Below are 23,586 nucleotides of genomic sequence, written 5' to 3' on the forward strand. Positions count from 1 at the left end.
ATGGCTACTGGGTCTGGCTGTGCCAGGTTTAGTGCACCAGGCTTGACGTCTCCGTCTTAGTTCGTATCTCCCAGCTCCATCTGCTGGCACCAAAGTGCTGAGGGGGGAAATGGCCGCAGAGGCTCTGGCCAGTGGCGGGCGCGCACTCTCAATGTAAGGGTGACTCGGCGAGCTGAAAAAGCGCCCCTAGCATAATGTTTGTACCAATGAGTGTTAACCGGGCACCAGGGATTGTTTTCATTATTATATCCGGCCCCTAGCCGTTGCCATTTTCTTTGCATGCGGTTTGATTAGAATAGAAGATGCACCCTCATTTTATTTCAGGCATCCTCCATACTGAAAACAATACCTTATTTATTAATGTCCTCGGTGTATACTGGCATTTGTTCTGGGGTTACACGGGCATGCACTGTGCAGATGATGCAGATGTTCCGTTTCTTCTACATTTCCCTTAATTTGTGTTTTAGAGGGAATTATGTGCACGTATTTCTTTATTTAAACAATTGTTGTTTAAAGCCCAAGAGACGTGCTTTTTGAGCCAGGTAATAGGTTTACATGGCTACCTGCAGGGGCACAGGGCTGTGCATTGGACCGGTCTTTGGTAACGCCCGCATTACCTGGAGTGGGGGAGCTGCCTTACCTGACAACTGGCAAATCCTAACTTTCATTTAATGGGAGTGTGGTTTATCTCTGTGCCAGTCTTTGAGCTCATAACTCAAGGGGTTACCGTTCTATAACATTCAAATTAGACAAATGACCCTTGGGAGGGGGTTTAAGCGTTTGACTAACCCCCCTCGCCCCCCCTTCCCCTCACGCTTTCTATGGCAATCATTATAAACGACCAATATAATGCGTCTCAATTGGGCCCTGTTTCTCAAGCTTCTTTCTGTACTTCTCAGTAGCAAACAGGTACTCTGATACAGCGAGCGCCTACACTTGTATATTTCCTTTTCAAGCACTGTAGACTGTGAATGCACGTTCTAATCTTCATTTGGTAGATTAACTAATCTAGATTTACAGAATTTATTCGGGATTTAAAAAGTTGATGCGGAACATGAATATGTATTTGATTGTAAACAGTACGCGACATAATAGCAGGTTTACGGTATGGGAATGTATGGGGTCAGATTACGAGCCAGTGCAATAGAAAGCCTGTGTCCTAGCCTTGATACCCGTGGGGTGATCGCACGCCCTCACAACCCCGGCTTTATTCCGTCCTGGTCCCGCTCCCCCACACTCTGCGAAAGCTCTTGGGAACGACGTCAAAGCGAGTGATACGTACACGGTAAAGTGCTGCGAACTGCAGGGAAAATGTTCGTTTCCTGGAAGAGAGGCCTGGTAACGTATATGTAATGTTTACTATCAGAAACCCACCTCCCAAAGTACACACTGACAGTCTGACATGCTCTCGATCAAAGCTGTTTGGCGACTCAACCCCCCCCCCTACAGTTGCGAATGACAAAAGAAACACCACAACATCTGGAAACCAAGGTAACAGGGTACCCCCATCCCTCGCCCTTCAGCTGAGCCTTCTATTGGGGAATACCAGGAGACTCCGGGATGAGGGGTGGGGAGCGAATTCCAGAATGTATCCTTCTGTGTGTTTCTGGGGTGCTGCGAGGGGTAGTGAAACCATGTCTTGTTTAGCAGAGGAATTTTCACGTGTATATTTCTAACGATTGTCATCCGCAGCACAGCTGGAGAGGTAGAGGGGCAGATTTACAAGCCCCTTGCGCAGACATGCCAACCCTCCCGATTCAGGCGGGAGACTACCGATTTCAAGGCTAGTCTCCCGCCTCCCGTCTCAACCATCCAGAAACCCGATTCCTCGGGGTTTCAGCAGACAGGACTTGGTATTGTGTAACGTGCTAATTCTTCCAGCAATAGTCAGTGGCGATGCAGGGGCTCTAGGAGGGGTGAAAAACCAACAAAGCCCCATTAACAAGCGAATGATCTTTTAAAGACCTTTGAAGTACTCGGGTGCGGATGTGTGTGTGCCCTGCCCGAAGCTGTTTCAGCCCGGGATGACACACACGAGGTTTGGGGGGAGGGGTTTGGTGTATGCACTGCCAGCAACCTGCCAGGCCAGTGCACAACACTTGCATCACCCACTCTCTGCCTGCCGTTGCACTCGCTCCATGCTTCTGACAGGTAAGAAAAAAACCTGCATTTGCGTTTCAAATGTCCGATCCTGCAGCAGCTCACTTCCAAAACCCATACATGACAGTAACACGATTCATGGCCCCATTTCCCGATTTTTTTCTAAAAAATCTCCCACTTTGCTTTCTGAAATGTTGGCATGTATGCTTGCGCCACTTTTGCGTCACTTTTCCCATGTTAAAAGTGACTCAAAAGTGGCGCAAGGGGCTTGTAAATCTGCCCCAGAGTGTTTAAGCCCTTGCACTGGGCCTGCATTTTGAGATCGTATGATATTGGCATCGGTAGAAATAGTGCAGCAGGTGCAGTGGCACCAGGGCCTAGAGGTGTTGGGTGAACATTGCATTTAAATTATGACCGTTTACTAACCAACCAGTAGGTAGAGGGTCTATTTCCGTTGCTATCACCAGGCCCCACGGCACCCTGGCTACACCACTGGATAGTGTCTTGGAAAGATCTGCTGATTTTTGAGGTGGTGGGGGTTACTCCACCGCACTATACCAGTGTTTCATTGACCCGACTACATCCCTGCCCTGTCAGTGGCTCTGGGCGTCTTCCACGGAGGGTACCGAATGTCAATATTGGGTTCTCATGTGCTCCCGGAAGGGCACTTTATTGGTTCCATGCAGTGCTTGAAATGGAAAAATAGAAGTGCAGGTACTCTATAGCAGAGTACCTGCTTGTTTCTGAGAAGTGCCGGTAAATTAAAAGTATAGCATTTCTCTTGAGAAGTGCCGGTACTCTCCCTCCCAAAATAAAAAAGTACCGCTACTCGGTACCGGCCCATTTAAAGCACTGGTTCCATTTAAAAATCCATATTGGTAGATTCCAGCAAATCAGCCTGCCGCATGCTCTGGAAGGAGAAGACGCCTGTTTTCCAGGGTATGTGCTTTTCCGTGTATTTGTTACTGTTGAGACGTGCAGACTAGAGAAAGAGCTGCGGTGGGCCCTGAGCTGGGCATGGCGGTAGGGACAGGGACGTCATGGGATGAAACCCTAGAGAGCTGCGTTGGCACAGCACGGGTCAGGTGCCTCTTGACCCCAACTGCCCCTCCCCTCTGGTGTTTGGTATGTCAGCTTTCTGTCTCCCTGGCACCAACTGCTGTTTATTCATCCAGAGGTGGGGGAAGCGCAGCGGCTAATCCGGCCCTGTAAGTATGTACACACCGCTCTCCCGCCGCAGTCCAGGTAGTTTAACACTAGACCCTCGCGCCACATGTTCAGCGGTGGCTCCCTCGGAGGCCTGCTGTGACGCCCCGGGTGTGATACCGGGATCAGGGACTGCTGCAATAGATCCTGTCCGAGAAGCGAGGTCACACGCTTCAGCACGGAGGGCCTCTAGGGAGGCAAGGTGTGGGAGGGAAGCATTTGTTCCTTTAGCAGAGGTACTGGCCGAAGCCCCGCAGAGGCCATAGCGGCCGCACTGCGCCCATTCCAGGAACCGTACCATACTTGTGCATCTGCATAACTAAACACATCCAACAGACGTCGTATTTGGTGGTCGTTGTTGGCTGCAGTTTTTCTTACTTATTACATACGTCACACTCGTACAACTCCCCTGGACACCCCCTTGGGGGCCGGGGTCATAAATCATTGTCACACATTACAAATTGGATGTCACACTTTGTCAGCTAGACATCACAAATCATGGGTCATAAATCATTCTGCCACAATTGGTCCTTATTTTGTTGCCATAAATCCTTCTGCCTGATCACCATAAATCAGCAGCCATAAATCATGGGTCATAAATCATCGGTATGTCATAAATCATTCTGTCACAATCTGTCGTCATTTCGCTGTCATAAATCATTCTGCATGAGCATCATAAATCATCTGCCATAAATCATCGGCTGGCCATAAATCACTGGTTTGTCTTTTGCTCATTTGCAACTCCTAGGGTCGTAAATCACCCTGACAGCTCGTAGATTGTTCTTTGTTGTTTACCACGCCCCTTTGCGTGTGGGGGGTAGCCTTTCCCCGGAGTTAGGCCCCAACTCGCTACCTTGTTAGTCTCTTTTGTGCCCCACCTTCTGGCGGGGGCTGGGCTGCGAGCGCTGTCTCCGTTTGCTACCCCGATTTTGTCAGGCGTACTCACCCTGCCGTGCGGCATCCCAGAGTGAGTGGCCCTCCTTCTACACACCGCCCTGTCGGTGTGCTCCCATACCAAAGCAATACACTTGTTGTTTCCGCCACGCCGCCAGGGAGGCTTACGTCTTCCTGCGGCTCCCCCCCCACATCTGGTCAACTCCGCCAGCACTCTTCCCACAAATGCAATGATGTGCTCTGCTCCATCTTTGCCCTTATGCCCTGGCACACCTGTGTCCTTCTTCGGTGTCTTACAGTACTGTCTCCTCTCGCCATGGGTCATACATGAATAAAAAATTGGGAGACAGTCAGATACCGCTTGTGAAGGCGTGATACAGCATACATTCATTAAATAACATCCTCTACTTCACCAATGCCCCAGGCAGGCTCCCCTGGTAAGTGTCACTGTGAAACCAGTAATCCTGATTAGTATCCCCCAGGCTGTACTGTACTTATTTCCTGCTCCGGGGGGGGGGTAAAAACCGGAGTTAGCGCTGCCGGGGGCACAAGGGCAGATGGGCAGATGCCCGCGTATATGTAAAGGTTATTAATTTGTTCCTGCACTTGAATGGGGAACCCTCGTGTGCCCTTGCCCTGGTGTATTTTTCTTTTTTTTTCTTTTCGGCAGGATGAACAGGGGTTTGAACCGGTGGTCCTGAGGCAAGGAAAGGCCTCGACCTAGGTATGTTCTTCTAATCTATCATCCTGTGACCTGGTTTTTCTACAACCTTCCATCTCTCGCACACCTTTCTCAAATACCTGCCCAGCATATCGGCATATAAATAACTTAGTGTCCCCCTTTGCACTTCACTTGATGGGTGTGTAAGCTCATTCTCCTCTATGGACGCTGGCCCCTTTTAGTGGATGTAATTTCGCAGTGGCCCTCACGTTAGCACCCGGTGAACACTTCCGATCACGTGTCGTTGGGGCTTCTAACGTCTAGAGTCCTCTGCTCCCGGTTGGTGCCTACACATCTAGCTGTGAAACTATCCAGTCGCACTTAAACCCCCATGGTTTGTATTCTGCTGCTTTCATCTAGCGCGTACTCTGCTGGAAGGTAACTGAGTGCGATACATGAGCACCAGCCGCATTGCCCAAGAACTGCTCATACCTGCTAGGCATAGGGGCATAGCTTTTTTTTTTTTTTTTTTTGCGCACCCCCCTATTTATTGGGGGGTGGTGTAGGGGGAGGGGCTTGAGCCCGGGGCCTCGTAGCAGCGAACAAACTGCGCGCCGCCCTGGAGATCCCTGAAGCGTTTACGAACTGACCGAACAAACTGCGCGCCGCCCTGGAGATCCCTGAAGCGTTTACGAACTGACCAATAAGGTTAATGTAGTGACCCTCATAAATCTCTGTCTGAAGGGCTACACTACTGTGTTCCAAAAGATCAGTGAATCTCCTTTGAACAACATCACATTTCAATATTTGCCTTGGCAAATGCCCGTCAGCCACATTAGCCAAGTCTCGTTTTCGTTCATAAGACAGGGCCTGTACTTCTGTTTCCACTGCGCTCATAACGCCCCGCTCTTCTATGAAGCCAACCAATGTAGTTCTCGTAACGCACACAGATAATCATTTATGTGGCCTGACCCAGATCCGACTAAGAAGAGTAGGCTCACAGGGGTTAGTTCCCCACCTTGGCTGCTCTGGCATCGCCCCAGTGATACCTGGTGATACAGGCTTGGCGCTCCCATGAAAGCGCTGTGTAACTTCAGCACAGTCCTCCCTTTCTGAGTGCCTGATCCATACCTACTGGAAAGGCACACTTTTACAGGCGCCAGAGGGCTGGTAAGCACGGCGATGATAGGCAACACACACCTGCTTAGTTCTACTCCTGGAGCCTCACTCTGTCACGGGCCCCAGAAGGCTGTGAAGCACAGCGATTATAGGCAAACACACGCATGCTTAATTCAGCTACTACTTCCTGCCAGGTGGTGCACCCCCTGTCTGCGAAACGTTTTACTTCGGGTTTTTTTTGGGCGCTTTTATATAGCGCAGGCCCGACCCGAAGGTATTAAAGCTCTTTCTCTGAACACATGCTATCTTACAAAAAGGACACATTTATTTTATGGCACGGGGATGTAACGTGATTTGCCCAGAATCATAGGATGTTTTGAGCAGACGCCGAGATTCGAACCTGGATCCCCGGTTTCAAAGTGGGCTGTCCTAGCCATTAAGCCACACCCCTGTGTTCATTTTTTTTTAAAACTCTTGCCAGCATTTGGTGAGAAATGCACCCCGGTCCCAGAGGACGAAAATTCACTGTGTTTAAGAGCTATTTATTATTATTGTCTCCAAAATTAATGGTACAGACAATATCTTGTAACTGTGCGTTGGGTTAGACATTTTTGAGGGTTTCGTGACCAGTTAAGGACACATTCATTTTTTGTTAGGCATGGCGAGATTAAGTGATTTGCCCAGAATCACAGGCTGTTTGTAATCTCTTGTACATTAATTACAGTTTGCGTTACCAGGGATTATTAAGTGAACACTCACTCTTTTGCTGCATATCGTTTGTATCATCAACCGCATTTATCAGTCTTGCCAGGATTAGAACTCGTGACCTACAGGTCACACCGGGCGGCAGCGGTTAACTCGCTGAGCCGTTAGTATGTCGACTGGATTTCCCCCCTTCTGTCTGCGCCCCTCGCTGTTGCTCTGATGTATGCCACAGGCGCTGCGGTGGCCTCGAGTCTTGCAGAATTTTTAGCCACGGAAGGCTGCCAGAGGGAATTGCTTCCTGTATCTAACCTGTAGCACTCGGGCATGGGAAGCTGCTACACCCGGTATATATCTTGGCGACGGGCGGAAGGGGGGGGGGGGCGTTAACTACTGTGCGCAACTACTGTGCGCTTCGGTCGACAGTATGAGAACTAGGCGCCTCCTAACCCTACTCCCACCGGGATGCGCCTCACCTGAAAGCAGCAGCGACCGTGAAAGAGCGAACTATACCCATCCAATCTGGAAATATACAACTTGGGTGTCTTACATCAACTTAAGAGGCAAAACCTATACATCCGAATATAGAGTACAAAACTCCAAGTCAATAAGCAAATATATGTTAACTTTCAGGTTAAGATTTTTGAAAAAGAGTGGCTTTTGGGTAGGCCAACATAGTCAACAAGTTTTTTAAATTTTTTTTTTTCACAAACGCTTGTTTAAAATAATTTCAAATAGGTGCAATCACACCTAAGTGACTCTGCCAGTGTTTCAAACAAAACAACTAATAGTTATTCCCGAGCTATGGTGTATATGTGGCCATAGAGTCGCTCAGACCTGCCCTATCCCCATGGACGCGTTTGAAAACCCGGGAGGTGGCCTTGTCACGGACCTAAGCAAAAGCGGGCCGAGCCAGAATATGTTTCACTCACCACAATCATGGAAGCGGGTCAGATACGGTGAGGTGGTCGGAGAGGCACCTTCCAGGCAACGGACTTCAACCATGCGTACAGAGAGCGCAACCCACACCGATAGCGCTTTACATGCACGCCAGTTACGTTACACATTCATGCATGGGGAGATTCAGTGATTTGCCCAGAATCACAGGGTGTGGACGCGACCCCGAGGGTCGAACTCTGGTTTCCAGCACCAATGTCGGCAGCGCAGCCGACGGACCGCATCCGCTCCCCCGCTGCTTGAGCCCTTACCCTGCGACTGCTCTCGGCGCCAAGGACCTCATCGTCATCGCCTGCTGCCTGGGGAGCAGGGGGTCGCTACTGCGTCTCTCGACCTCGGTCCATTCCGTCCTGTCATGCCCCAGCGTGGGCCACGCAGTCCTCCGACTCCCTGCACCTCTCTCATGGTAGCTGGATTCCTTGTTCTTTCTGATGGCTGGGGTTCCTTCTTCGCTGTTTCCTGGGTCCCGACGGTGGAAAGGGCAGCCGCGGGGAAAAAGCGATTTGAAAATCGTTGTCGACGCTCCCCCAGCTCCCATGATGTGCAAGTGGGCTGCCCCAGGGGAAGCATCGTCCTATATCCCCTCTTGCTCTTTTCCTATTGTTCTTGGAAGGGGGGCGGGGGCCTCAGGGCGTTTCGACCTGCGGTGCTTCTCGCTGGCGAGAACCAGTTCTGTTCCTTGTTGGGCTCTGGCGGCCATTATGGCGCTGGCCCTCGAGTCCCCTTCGGGGACGGCCTTTGCTAAACTCTAGCGCAGGAAGTATCACCCTTCTGCCTGGCCATAGTACGCCCCAAACTGGCAGGGAGTAAAGAACCAGCAAGCATCAGTGCCACCCAGTGGCCAGTCACAGTACAACATTTACCAAGTCCAGGAAGGGAAAGCTGACACCATTGCAGATTCGAAACCAGTGGTCACTCGGCCTATGGGAACGTTGGGAGTGCGGCCATGGTAGGTAGACCATGAGCTGCGGCATCGGTGGGTGTCATGGAGAGGGCATGCACTGGTGCAGTGGTGACACCTAGTGGCTGGTCTCACTGAAGCCCAGGGACTCACTGAGGTGCCGCGGTAAGACCTTCTGGCTCGGGGCACAGTGTGGGACGCGAGGAAGATTAGCAGAGGCCCCAGCAAGTCTGGGAGAATATAGCTAGCAGATGACACCCCAGGGTTCACTGTAGCCAGTGCTTTAAATGGGGGAAAAAAAGTGCAGGTACTCATCAGATTGAGCTGGGGGCGTGGCAAGGAGGCGGGGCTAGAGGTGGGACTAAGGGTGGGTCTAATGGAAAATATTTGAAGGGCTCAAGAATTGTTTTGGGTTGTGAATGATGACAAATTGCTTCCCTCTGCAATTTATGGTTGATGCCCTTGCATGTATTAAGTTGTACTAGTTGACAGACTATTGAAAGGTAACTATCAGGTTTCCCTTTTTGTCAGAGGCACCTGTATACTAAACAAAACATTAAAAGGTGCAGAGACTTGTTTTACTGAAAATTAATTAAAGGAACAAAGACTACATCCTAAAATGCAACAATGACCCGCATCGGGTGAAAGGAAGCCATCAGTTGTCATGCTAGTGATCCTGGGAGAAGAAAGTTATCTGGGTTACAGAGCAATAACATTTCACCCTTTCATTCACTTTCAGATACTGTGCCACCCAGCAAAATCTAGTCCAAAATTCTGAGGGGCTAGTAAAGGGATGGAGGCACATATAACCATGAAGATATGACCACAGTGTCACGGATGATGGTGTCAGCAGGCCTGCTGTAGCCACGGTTTCTGATATGGGAGGCACCCTGTACCCACATGTGTTTGATGCTCAAAGCTTCACTTAGGCCTGCTCCTTCGCCTCAAGACCAAGGCTTGGCTTCCTCCCTTAGGTGCTTTGGGTCCCCTGGTGCTCCCACTCCTACTACGTGGCTCACTTTTTTCATGAATACCAGATACAGCCAGCTGTTGTGTCAACTGGTGATGACCAGTCTGGTGCACCTCATAGCGCCGTGGAACCCTACAGATTTCTAAGCTGCTGTAGTGGAAATTGGGAGGGGCAGACATTTGGCACTTCTCGTTCATATCTCTATACTGCTCACAGCCGCACACTTATGGATGCCTCCACAGCATTGTAGCAGGAAACACATGCCTGCGATTCCCCGGCTAACCATGATCCTTCCTTCTTTTGACTTCTCTGCCTGATCCCTCCGTCCAGTGCAGGGATATGTGTCCTGGCATGTGGTGGTGTGGGTGGTTCTTAAGCTCCGTGCCTGGCCTGAGGGGTCTAGCCCTCTGGCCACTGAAATGACAACTACATTCTTGGGACAATATTTACAGTAGTCTGTGTACCACTTTGCCAATTCACTAATTTTACATGGATGGAAATCCATCTTCATATTCTACTTTTGTCACAACACACTAGTGGCACTCTGTGGGTGCCGAACTCCTAAGCTGGAGTGTTGGGTGTGCATCCAGAAGAAGGCAGCAAATGAAAGATAAACCACACCTAAAATAGATGGTTTTACTTTAGTTAGGTGAAAACTGCAGTTATTTTCCCCAGAAAGTTATGTGAATTTGCATCCATTCGCTATAAAAGGAGGTGAAGGGCTGGCTGTAAGTGTCCCTTCCCGAAGGCAGACAGTCTTTGACATGCAGAAATAAAACAGAATTTCCCCGTTTGTGATTATTGTAGGATGTCAGTTACATTCACTGTTTGGGGAATCTAGTAATTTCTGCATCTATGGCAGGTAACTGGATATGGGCCTGTCCCAGTATGGTAAGAGCTCTGCCTCCAGACATCCTTCCTTCCAGATGTCGGTGTCAGTCAAAGCCCTGGTCCTCACCCACCTGAATGGAGGCAACTCTCTGCCCTTTTAGCCTCCTTAACAATATTCAGAAACCCATGAAAGCACCTTAACCACTGTAAAACTTCCCATCAAGGGCTTGTAGAAGTTGTCCAAATCCACCCACACTGAAGGTATTGTATTGTATTGTATTGTAATTGCATTTCAATGGCGCTTACTACCCCTGACGAGGCGTCAAAGCGCTTTTTCGGCGAGTAGCGCGCTACTCCGGAACCCGAGAAGGATTAGTGTTGAATTAGTATAGTGAAAATGTGAAAGTAATTTGAGTGAGGGATAGGTTAGTCAGTTATTTGAATTCATAAGGATAGCGGTGGGATAGAAGAGGGAAAAAGGTTTGCATTTATATAGCGCTTGTTACCCCTGATGGGGTGTTGAAGCGCTTTTGTTTGGAGAGTAGCACTTATCGGCTTTTAAAGAACAAAGCAATACCAAAACGTGTGACTGAGCATGTGTATGACAGCAGAAAAAGCGTACTTAACAATCTGGAATAGGCCTAATTTCTGAGAAATGCTTGATATCAGACACAGGCATTCTGGAAGCAATTCAAAGTGTGATCTTACATCATAGAAATGAATGAGAAACATTCACCAAGCCATGGGACGTCATGTCTTAGTCGTGCTTGAATGCTTATATTGTTAGCTGCATTCAGTGTTTTCTGGTAAATGCGCATTTTCAACTCCGTGCACATTATTCTTCCCCTTCCAGTGTGCCCCAGTAAGGTCTATAATGTGTTTAAGTATTTTGATACATCCATTCTTCCGCCAAGTATGCAATCTGAATTCTTATGATTGTTTGTTTGAGCCTTTCATTGTTTAACTTTGTTACAAAAAAATGAGTCACATTATGGTAAACTTTATATTAGCTGATAAAAAATAAAAAATAAATACATGACTTAAAAATATCACCCTCCCCTCAAAATTATTTTTCTAGTCAGCTGCCGCCCCGCTTTAGATAACTTTTTTGGGGATGACGAGATACTTGCCAACCTCTACCCTCTGATGTCCGTAGCCCTTACTTACTAGCCCCATGTCCCCTCCGATGCCCCATGTGTCTCTTTACATTTTCTCTTTTTTCAGGTGGTCATGCCCCCTCGTTCATCTCATCAAATTCCTTCCCTTGCTTTTCTGGGATACCCCTCCCCCATTAAAAATACCAGTCTCTGCCACTGTAGCTGTCGCTCTGTCCTCACAACAGGCCCCTTCCACCGACCTGTGTCATTCTCGAAAGCCTTGGCTCTTTCTTGGGACACCTACCCACCCCGACTCATCAGATGATCCTCGTCTCATCCAACAGGTGCTTTATTTTAAACCCACTGCCCCGCGCCCGCAGTGTATTCTTAAATATCGTTTGCTTGCCCCTTTCTTCTTTTTCAGATAACCCCTCGATTTATTTAGCTGACTGTGCTCTTACCCATTCATTTCTGAAACCTCTCCTCAGTTGTCCCCTTTTTCACCCGCCAGCTGCTGTGCTATCCTCTCCGTCTTTTTCACACACATGAAAGGGAAAGCCAGAGCAAATTGTGTTTTTTAAGAGCTTCCCTTTCTTCCCACCGCACAGCTTCCTGGCGGGTGAGGTCACACCAGAGGCGCAACTAGAGTCACATTTCGTGCGGGGGGTGGTCTGATTCTTCAAGCAAAAGGTAGTGGAGGTGGAGGTCTTAGTGTTGCAATAAGACGGGGTGAAAAACATCAAAGCCTCATTAACAAGCAAATGGTATTTTAAAGACGTGTGAAGTGCTCGGATGCGGCTGTGTGTGTGCCCTGGAAGCTGTCTCATCCCGGGCTGCCACACACGGGGGGGGGGGGGTGGGAGGGGGGGTCACACGTTGCTCTGCTTTTGCGCCATGGCGTCACTGCTCTCCTTGTGAAATCACCAATATGTTAGCATGCGCCGCAGTGTAGAAATGTGATGAATGCTCGCATGACTTTGTGTGACAGTGAGTACCGGTACTCAATTTAATAACGGAGATGTGCCGGTACTCTTGGTGGGGGGGGGGGAGAAGTGCCGGTACTCAGTACCGGTGAGTACCGGCCCATTTAAAGCACTGACTGTAGCCCATATCTGGTCCGGTAGATACGTGGTACGTAATGCACAGGGCTGTTGTATGTAATGTCCCTGTCGAGGTAGCAGCACTTCACAAGATTACTGCTTCAGTTACCATTTTTAATGCACTATGGAGGAAATTTCACGCTAAAGCAGGGCGTCTTGTGTCACCACTACGTCCTGATTCTTTAAAAAAACGTGCACATTCTATTATAGGGAATTTTATTAGGGGGATGGTGGGTCCGGGTCCTTTTATTCTTGTTTGAGGTGATTTTTTGGTAGGCTGGCTTTGTCAGAGCACTAAGCGCTCCAGCTACATTTTTCAGTTCATGGCTGCTAATTAAGAGTGGCCGTGGCGCAGACGTGCAACTGGCGAGCCAGTCTGCGCCCGAGCGGTGCCAGGAAGGCTGCACTCTTAACTCTGACTATGTGGTCTTCTCTCCAAGCTAGCTTAAGGCGCTTCGTCCTGGCTGCGCAGAGGCCCGTTTTTCCTCCCTAGAGCCTTTGAAAAGTCTGATGGTAAGCAATCATTGTAATTTTTCGATCTCCTCTGAATTTAACATCTATAACCCCCCTTGGAAAGCTGGCTTTTCCTCTACTAAAGTATCTAGGAATGAGGCCATTGGCTATTGCAACACTAAAGGCTATAATTTTTCTTTCTATAGTATTCAGTGTCATTCTTTGCCAAAACATCAACTTCATCTATATAACTTTTTCATAGACAGTGCCCCTGATGAAATATCATTCCATGAGGTCTCGTCTGACATTATCGCAGCTCTTCCCTCTAACTACCACATGGTCAGACGCGACCATACAGATAAGGAAGGAGGTGGCATTGCTAATGTTTCCTAAGACGAGTACAAATGTAAGATTCAAGCACTTCCCATCCCTGCTTGTGAAGCCTTCTCCCTCTGTCTCTCACACAATTTTACTCTATCTGATGTGTTGATATGACACCCACCAGGCTATGTGGACAATTGGTGCTCGACATTCTTTCCCCTATATTCTTAAATGTGCTAACTTTATTGTGTTAGGTGATCTAAATATACACTTGGAGGACACCACTTTTGGCTATTCATTTATAGAGGACCTTAGAGCCCTGAACCTTTGATCTAATTAAATCTGCCCCTACACACAAGGCTGGACACCAACTTGAGCCTCTATTTTCGAATCTTAAGGGTCTTACGTCAGATCATCCTATTTCGGTACTCTGGTCCGATCTTCCTCCAGTCCCTTTTTCCATTCGGACATCCTCTTTGCCCTCTGCTGTTTCAGGACCCCATACTCTTTCCAGAAATTGGTCCAAAGTTGACTTTTCCACCTTCAACTCCCGACTCCAAGACACTCTACCTAGTCTAGTGCAGTCTGTTGAACTTGATCAACCTAAAGTTGTTGCCTGGATCCAGGACTCTCTTGATCTTATCCTGCCTGTCAAACCCATCACCTCAGCCAGACTTCATGTGCCTATGCCCTGGTTTAATGAGACCCACCGTGGGGCAAAAAAGCGGTGCAAGCATCTGTAAAGGAAATCCGACGCAGAGGAAGAAAAATGTAAGTATAGAGCCGCACTAAAAGAACACCTCTCACTTTGTAGAGCTGCACTTGCTGTGTTCTACTCCGATGAAATCATTGCTGCTCCCAATTGGTCCAAAACGATCTTTAGAGTAGTTAAAGAGCTATCTGACCCTAGCAACTCTTCTCCCTCCCCTTCGCTTTCACTGTCACAATACAATGAACTGGCACACTTTTTTGTAAAACAGGTGACCGATATTCAGCACTCTCTCTTTGATGCTTTGACTATGAAGCCTCAGCTGGACAGTAAAACCGCTGGCGCCACCCTATGGAACGCATGCTCTAATTCTGGTGCGGTTAATACCTGCACCCCTGTCTATAAACATAGTTTAGATTAATTTGCTCCACTAGATGCTCCTCTCTTGCATTACTGCAATTCTTAAAGTCAGGCTCTCTTCTCGGGAACCTCTCCCTCCAAACAAGTTCTATAAACTTGGTCAAGAACTTGTACACTTTCTGATCACTCTTCTTTACTCCTCAGGCCTGGAAGCATGCTATGGTTCTGCCTCTATTGATGACACCTATTCTGGATGCCTCTAATTGGTCTAATTATAGGCCAATTTTGCTGTTCCTGTTGCGCTCCAAAATCTTGGAGAAACATTTCAACCTACAAATATTTGTCTATGTGGATTCTCAAGATTTTCTCTATCAGTCGCAGTCTGGCTTCAGAGCAGGCCACAGCACTAAAACCGCTCTTCTGGGAGTTACCGAGTACCTCAAACGACTTCTGGATAATGGTGGTACAGCAGCACTGATCCTCCTTGACTTGAGCACATCTTTCAACATCATACCTCACACAATTCTCCTAGAAAGACTTGAGAACATGGTTACCCAATCCACAGCTCTGTCTTGAATAGCCTTGTTTTTGCAGGATCGGACCTTTCAGGTCATCTAATTCTGTGTCAAGGTCTCATTCTCTTACTTCAGGAGTTCCCAAGGGCTCCGCTTTAAGCCGAATGCTATTTAGCATTTATGTTCGTCCCCATGCTGATATAGTTGATGGGTGTGCCCCACCTTGTTTACCCACGCTGACACTAAAATCATCTTCTCTTTGCCATCTGCGGAGGGTCACAGCACAAGTTCCTTTAACTCCTGTCTCCACAAGGCTTCCCTTGGATGAACATTAACTCCTTAAAGTTGAAAAGTGATAAGACCGAGGATATGCTTAAGAACCCTCTTCCATGGGGTCCCCAGCACTGGTCTGATTCCTTAAGAGCCCTCCCTATGCCAGTCTCTAAGGTCATAAACCTCAGTTTCTGGCTAGATGACAAACTATCCATGAAAACTCAAATCTCCAAGGTACTTCCACCTAAAGTGGCTAAAACAATTGTATGGATGCTTTCCTTTTCAGCTCACAAGACGATCATCCAGGCCCTGATTCTATCTAGACTAGACTATGGGAACATTCTCTATCTGGGGGCTGGCAAGCCCTCCATCAAGCACTTTCAAGTGGTTCAACACTCCACTGCTTGACTCTTATTTCATCTTCCAAAGCATCTCTCCGTGTCTAGTTTTCTTCCTGATCTCCACTGGCTGTCAGTGGACAAACATTTCTATATCTATGAAGCTAGGTCAAATGTATGTCCATGCTACCTGCAACAGCTAGTGGAACCATACAGACGAAATCGGTAGCTTGGTTCAAGCAACCTCTACCTCTGCAGGGTCCCCAGAGTCAAACAAGCCTGTATGGGTTGTTGCTTGTTTTCCTACTCAGGCCCCAAGATCTGGAACACGCTGCCAAATTCACCGAGAAGCTACCAATCTGGCTGTTTGGATTCTCCTCTTCTTCTGGCTAGTTAACTACCTCTGTCTAGCACTGGGAAACCCTTTGTGGGTAGCTATGTGCTACAAGTTGATGTTCCACCTTGTTTAATTGCATAGTTGACAACCAGCTCCAGTCCCTGTCCCATCATTTAAAATCAAACAATCAGTTGGCTACAATTAGTCTGAATAGTCCAGAAACAGCCAGTATACAGTGTCTTGCCTGCGAAGGATGGCCCTGCACCTGTGTGTATCTTGACCGCCTTCTTCCTGTGGTCTCATGCTTGCATCTCAAATGCTCCAGATCCCACCTACCCAGAACTGAGCTACCTGCGAACCCCTTTGACTGACTCCTCTTCAGATCCAGCTATTGCCATCCATTCTGGGTTTTATAGCACAAGTATTTTAAAGAGGTACCCCGGTGTGCTTTAGACAATTGTCATTGGTTCTGCACAAATGTTCTTTCCGAGTTTTTGGGAGGCGATGGGGTGCACCACACATCGTACAAGTGTTAAGGACCAGCCTCCCACTGGGCCCAATGAGAGCCGTGAACAGGCCTCGCTCTTCTTGTCCCTGTGGTACAGTGGGGGTGGGGGTAATGCTCCTGTAATCTACACTGATGTGTTTACCTTGCATAAAGGGAGCAGGGGCACCAGCCGGCTGGTGTTTGCTTACCTGTGTTAAACGTGGCTCGGCGGGGGTTGGGAGAGCTTTCACTCAGCCCTGGTGCCGGGTAGAACCTTTCATCGCTGATGGGTGGAGGAGGGTATGTGCTTCAGAGCAGGAACCAGGTGTCGCATTTTATGATGCTGCAATTGTATACAGGCGGATTAGTCGTGGCTGGCACGTGAGATGGTGCAGGTGCTGTTCCAACCGTCCCACGGGCACCTCACCTGCATGGCCGCCACCTGCTGCATAAGGAGAATGTGCGTCACCAGTCGCCCATCTGCTCTTAGCGTGCAGGTATCTAGGAACACTTAACTAGTGTGTGCTAGGGGCCTGATATGTATGCCTCCTACCCCAAACAGATGAGCCCTTCTGAGCTGTCTCTTGTGAGTAATGTCATGCTACAAGTGATGGCCGGAGCAGCTGTCTCCTGTTATTGATCGAACCCTACAGGTGATGAAGGGAGCGAATGTCCCATGTTACTGACAGAACCCTACAGGTTATGGTGGGAGCGAATGTCCCTTGTTACTGACGGAACCCTACAGTTGATTGAGGGAACAAATGTCCCCGTTACTGGTAGAACCCTACAGGTGATGGAGAGAGTGAGTGCCCCATGCTACTAACAGAATCCCATAGGTTCAAGCCTGGGTGGTTGTCTGCAGTGCTTAATTTGTAAAATATGAAGTCCAGGTGCTCAAATGTTTGTCGGAGGCCACACCCACTTTCCCTGGCCCCACCCTCTTCCTCCACTGACTCCACCCACATCCTCTATTGGCTCCAACCACATCTTCAACTGGCAAGGCTGAAAGCCAGATGTAATATCCATTCTGAATTCAAGCAAGGGAGCCTTCCTCAAAAAATGTTTTATTAGGAGGTTCCCCTACCTTGCGAAAATTCTGAAAAAGATGAAATCAAAAGTACATTTAAATCACAATTTTGGAGCAAATTAGCTAACATGACTAAAGTATTGAAAAGAGACACATGGAATATTCCAGTGCTCGATGTTCCAATTTGGGGGAAAGTACAATACTGGGGTATGTGCAAAAGTGCTTTGTTTTGTCATTTTTAGCCAAGTCTAATTGTGTGTCATGAGCTCAAAGATACAACTTTTACATACTTGCTAATATATTAGAGAGGACTCTTCAGAAGCACTAAGCTGCATAAGGACATTGTTCCCGCTGTAGCAAGTGGCCTACATCCCCCACTCATATTGTCCCCTGTGATGTTAAACACACCATCCCAACACCAGACCCAATCACTGATGTCCTACCATACTTGTACATCTGCAGCTATTATTGAGTTACAGGGTATTCCGTTCGTTATTACCTTTGCTGGACTCAACAGGAAAATTTCACATCCGTGCCTGAATTCATCCAATGTCGCAGATCGGAGTGAAAGCTTTACTCATCATGACTCCTAGTGTACCCTCTAAACAAATGCTGGCCACTCGCAGTCAATTCTACACAGCACATGTTTACCATCTGTGAGTCTGCACAAGAACCAGACTGCCAGACCTACCCAAGCATCATGCCTTTGCAACTCAAGGTATTTCTGCTCTTAGATCAGTGGTACAGAAATAAAGTGTTTAAGGTAATGAGGTTATAGCCCTAAAACCAGATGGGACTATGAAATATCTGAGGAACATCTGGAATTCTCTAAGCTCATTGTGCACATGTAAGAGTCTGTTGAAGAGGACTGCTTATTCAAACTGGTCTGCGCCTCTAGAGTGTACTGCAATCAAGGGGTTGCAGTCTGTCAACCACTTCTAGGGAAGGTTATGGAAGCAAAAACAGAAGCCTCTTAGAATGTCATTGTAATTATTGTACAGATATCACAGCAAGAAATAAGTGTGTTGACAATATTAAACGCATACACCTCGCACTGCATGGCTCTTACCTCCCTGCTGACAAAAAAACAAGTCCACGTTTCTACATGCCTCATGCCAATTCAAAATAATACATGTAATATTGGCCACACAATTGATTCCTTTGCAAAACATCAATGGAAGATCCCAATTGCCAAATTGTTGCCTGATTAATTTGTTAGGCCTGTCTTGAACCTAGGAACATCTATTAGCAGACAGGCCATGATAGGTGGCTTTGGCATGAGGGTGCAAAACATTTCAAGGAACGATTGGCATTACAGAGCTTGACATTGTGCTTTTGGCCCTTGTTAAAACAAATAAAGTCAAAGCCAATAGTCTTGCTTTCAGAAAGTAGAGCGAACACAGGCATGTCCAAATGCTACAGTGGTGGTAACGATGACAACAGTATTAGTAGTGATAAGGTTGGTAGGGAGGTTGATGGTGGTAACGGAGGAGGCATGGTGATAATGGTGATGTTTGTTATGATGGTGGTAGTGACTATAGTTCACTGAAATTGTGAGAAAAATCATTAAAAAAGCCTACTGCAATAAAATATTGAAAATAATCCTTTCCTCTACAGACAGCATGTGTGCGCTTAATAACTGAGTGAGTGATGACCGTGTATTTTCAGATGAAAACTACTCCCTCATGCAGGACTATCCAAGCACTCCATAGGAGGTGGAATCATACGCCAAGCAAGCAACTGCAAGAGGAGTAAGAGAAATTCTCAGATGGGCGTAGCAACACCCCATTGAATGCATATTTTAAAGAACTAGTAACAATATGTCTGTAGATAGCAGCACTGTCAAGCCAGGCCTTAAATCATAGAAAAAGGCTAGTTTGTCTGCTAGTTTGTCAAAACAGAAGATTTGTGCGTGAACCTCCCAAAGGACGAAGGTGTGTGTGTTTCGGTGGAAGCAGGCAAGGAAAAATAACTCAGTTCAGAGTGGTTTGCTTAAAATGATTGTTCTCTTACTTATAAAGGACAGACGCATGGAAATTGACTATCTGACAAGAAAATCTGGAAGTTACCTGACAGAATTATGCCTTAAAATGGTACATACTGCAGCACAGAAAAGAGGCCAATAACGTCAGGCTCAGCTTGACAGGTCCATGTGCCTGTCGTGTCTACTGCATTGTCACCTCTCAGAGCACTGGTCTCACAAGAGATGTTGTGATTTCCATACAAGGTAATTTTTGGTCAAGTGCCAGATAATAAAGAGAGTTAATGCAAAACTTTTCCAAAGACATGTCTTGGAGTGTCAAAGATGTTTTCTGTGTGACGGACAATAAATACTCCTAAATACGCTTGACTATTCTTTAGCTTCTGAGGGCTATTGAAAAGTCCTTCAAGTTCTACCACAGAATACAATTGTACCTGAATATATTTTGGTGGTGGCTGAATCTATTCCTAGCGCTAACTCCTGCTGCTCCACTGCCACCACCTCAGATCTGGATTGGAATATACAATAGGCACAGGTAGTCACCAAATTCAAAGTGGCCCACATTAGCAAATCAGATAGCTAACAAAATGTGGAGCACAGTTGCAAATGAGGGCAGTTATGAATTTGTACAGACATGCTGTATAAGTGTTTTGCAAGGTATGCAAGCATACATACATTTGTGGTTGCTGTAAGCAGTGTTTGTCTTAATATCAGGAAATCAACTGTAAAAACCAGCACACCACACAGTAAAACAGGCTCATACACTAATAAAAAAACAGCCCATTCACAGATCTGTTAGACCAGCCCTTCAGGCACTGCCAGATTTTCCGTAGGCCAGTCCACTTCTGCACCTCTTACATAGACAGCAGTGCAGAATGTTATCCCGCTCATGTTTCTCTTGATGCCATGTAGAAAGCTGCAGTTGTTAACCTATTAGATATAGGGAAATGAAAGCCACTGCCTTCTCTGTAAGGGAATCTAAAAATACTGAATTTCTTCTCCGTACTTCCTACTTCCACGAATGCTTGGGAAGGTGCACTCCTAAGTCCCACAGTGACAGGGCAGTAGTTTGTTTACTCACTGCCACATGGCAAGAGCATCACTAACCTACTAATATGGTGACGCATTCCACTGCCCATAACGGACGTGGCAGTTGATGGCAGAGTAGAGAGAAATCAATCTGCTAGGCTAGGAAAATATAGTTTCAGCCCTTCCCATTGAGCCTCTAAACAGCTAACAGTGACTTTATTGATGTAAAAGGCTAATGTTGTCTTCTATCACCCTTTACATTAAACCTTTAGTGCAGCTAACGTTGGCCAATTTCAGCTCTATCTCTGGTGAAAAGTTCAATCAAAATACATTCTGAAATCAAGCAATCACCACATAGTAGTAGGGGGTTTAATGCATTGATGTATGACAAAGAAAATGTTCAACTAACCAGTCACAACAAATCACCAATACGCAGCGAAGCATGTAGCCCAGCTGATCTCAGGTTTCCACTAAAATTAGACTATGTATCCAAATTATAATGTTCATACACTGTCTAGACCACCATAAAGTAAGACCATCATCAAGACAGCTTACCAAAGCTTCAAAGATTTTCACAACAGTTTTCCCGATCTCAGGACACCAAAATCTAAAGACATCTCATTGTCAAAAACTGGAACATATTAACTGCATCCAACAGCTCATAACAACATGATTAATTAAAAAATAAGGAGACAATCCTTCCTGATATGAGTTGAAGTGGAACACACCATACCCCAATATTTAGCACTGTATTTCCAATAATCATAACACTCAAAGTTTAATTACAACAATTTACGTCAGTGACTATGCGCAAGAAGAATCAGCGTTGGTTACTCACTGGGTTACGAAATGTTAATGCAGTTATGGTTACTTCCTTTATTAACAGGCCTGCTGGCTGTGGCACTGTGGAGCCTGGACTTCATATACTTACCTGTCCTTTCAAAACTCGGACTTCCAGCTCTCCCGCAATCAGGAGCCAAAGTATAAATACGGAGCCCCTCAGGTGCTTGAGGCTTGGCATTGAGAATTCGAAGGAATCGGCTCGGAAGACGCATCACCGAAATGATCAAAAATTCGAATTTGACCCTAGTTCTGAACCCCCCCCCCCACCCCCCCCCCCCCCCCCCCACCGTGGGTGGTCTCAGTTGAAATTACTGATTGAGTTTTCAGAGTTCTTAAAAGGGGAGAATCTGTGACTTTCAAGAAATAATATTAGAGTACTGGGACAATATATGGACTTCGGATCAAGTGCTAACACATAGGGAACCTTGAATCTCATAATTAATTACATGCAAAGTATTTTCGTTGCAGTTTCTAACCCTTTTGCTTTCCGGGATTGCACACGGTGCCGGCGAAAGTGCCATGATTGCTCGGAGTCGGACTCGGAGGAGTCATTACATAAGATTGATTATTGCTTGCTCATTCATACCAAGTTTACACTGCAACCACCATGGCGACCACGCTCAAGAAAAAGCAGTGTTGGTTGATTACTTACGGTGTTACAGTTACGGTGAATGCCTTTAGAGGCCTGCTGCTGCACACTGCACAACAGACTGCTTCAGATAATAGCCCTGTCGTGCTCCACTGCCAGTGCATGCGTCATCACTCATGAATGTGTGCCTCGCCCTCATGAATGACGATAAGGCTGGCTGACCGGACGGGGCGTGGAATTTTAAAAAAAAAGTTACGCACACTGCCTTGGCTGCCACAGAGCAGACCCACAGTCAGAACATAATCCAGCCCAATCAGTGGCCCACCCACCGCCACTACTGATTGAAGGGCAGGCATGTATTTATTATGGGGAGAGTGGAGACAGAATGTATTTTCGGACACACCTTGTGCCCTGCAGTCAATTCAATTCAAATTTACTTTATTCGGTATCCAACAATACCATAAAAGAGCAGAACAGTTATTTAAAAACACAATCGATAAAACACTCTACATTTGTTTAAATAATTAATAAAATTATGTACGGATATCAGTGCAAGACATCGTAAGAATACTACTAGGTCAGACTAACAATTATTTTAAATGAAGCTCCACGTCACAGTAAAAAGCAAGAATATGGGTTTCTGGACCAAAACAACAATAAGTCCAGCCTGAGAAGGGGGGATTTACCCCCGATCACAACAAAAAGAATTCATCTGTATTTAAAAAAACCAAAAAACTATATAAAACGGCATACAGAACCACCCAAATACCGGAAGAGGAATTTCATAACCCAATTCAGCAGCCAGAATCTATTGTATTTCTTAATCTTGCAGCCATCCTTAAAAAATTCACAGTGCAGTAAAGTGTAAGAGCCTCCTTGGACAGTTTTAAAAATAACATCGCCACCCTTGCGTGTTTGAACCTCAAGGACTTTAAAATACTCTTTAAAAACAGCCACCTGGGGTGAGCATAAAAAGGGCACAATTAAACAAAATGAAGCGTGTCCTGCGGAGACTTATAGTCGCAGCCGCATGGACCCCGCAATTCGATTGACTTAAAAAACCCTGATGGGCTCCCCAATGTTTGGTGGAGTAGGTTCATCCTAAATCTAGTCTTCAGGAATCTGTCATGGGCGTTATAAAGGTACCCCAGGTATGGTTCCAAGCCTGGGCTAGATTTTGTGAGTAAGTGGGCTCTCACAGTAGGTTTAACCATCTCAGTGTCTTCTCTGGCAGATGCCCTCTGGTTTAAAAATGCCAACTTGATGATCGTCTTATCCCTTGCTGCCAACAGTTCCGGTTTATTATAATAGTTGGCAAAACCCAAACCAGAAAGTGTTTCCTTTACATATTTCAGCCAATGAATATTATGCCCATGCTCCCTATTGATGCAATCGGTTAAAATCTGCCTACCCAAGGTGGCTTCTGGGTTAATCCATATTTTTAACCAACACAATAGAGGTTTTAATTGTATCTCATCTCTGATGTAAGAGAAACCTAGCTCTTCGTGAATTGAGTAGGATGGAGTGCTCTGTGGGACTCTAAGTAACCTTCGCATAAATTTGTTTTCTTCAACTTGTATCCTTGATGGGTCTGCGAATCCCCATACCTCGCTACCGTATAGCATTTTTGCCTTACAGATAGCCCTATACAAATTCATGATTTGTTCAGGGGCCCATCGTCCCAACATGTGTGCGAATTTCATAATTGCCCCTGAAGAGCTAGTGAGTGATGTACGTTTCTCTTCTATCAATTTGTTAAATCTGATGCTGGTGTCAAACACAGTTC

At 46.7% G+C, this 23,586-nt stretch overlaps 1 protein-coding gene across 1 annotated transcript in view; it reads left to right on the plus strand.

The window, feature by feature from the left end:
* Nucleotides 1-23,586, plus strand: part of LOC146870011 (NUAK family SNF1-like kinase 2) — a 119,266-nt gene that overhangs the window by 877 nt on the left and 94,803 nt on the right.

This window comes from Triturus cristatus, chromosome 1_1, assembly GCF_964204655.1.
Source record: "Triturus cristatus chromosome 1_1, aTriCri1.1, whole genome shotgun sequence".
NCBI lineage: Eukaryota > Metazoa > Chordata > Amphibia > Caudata > Salamandridae > Triturus > Triturus cristatus.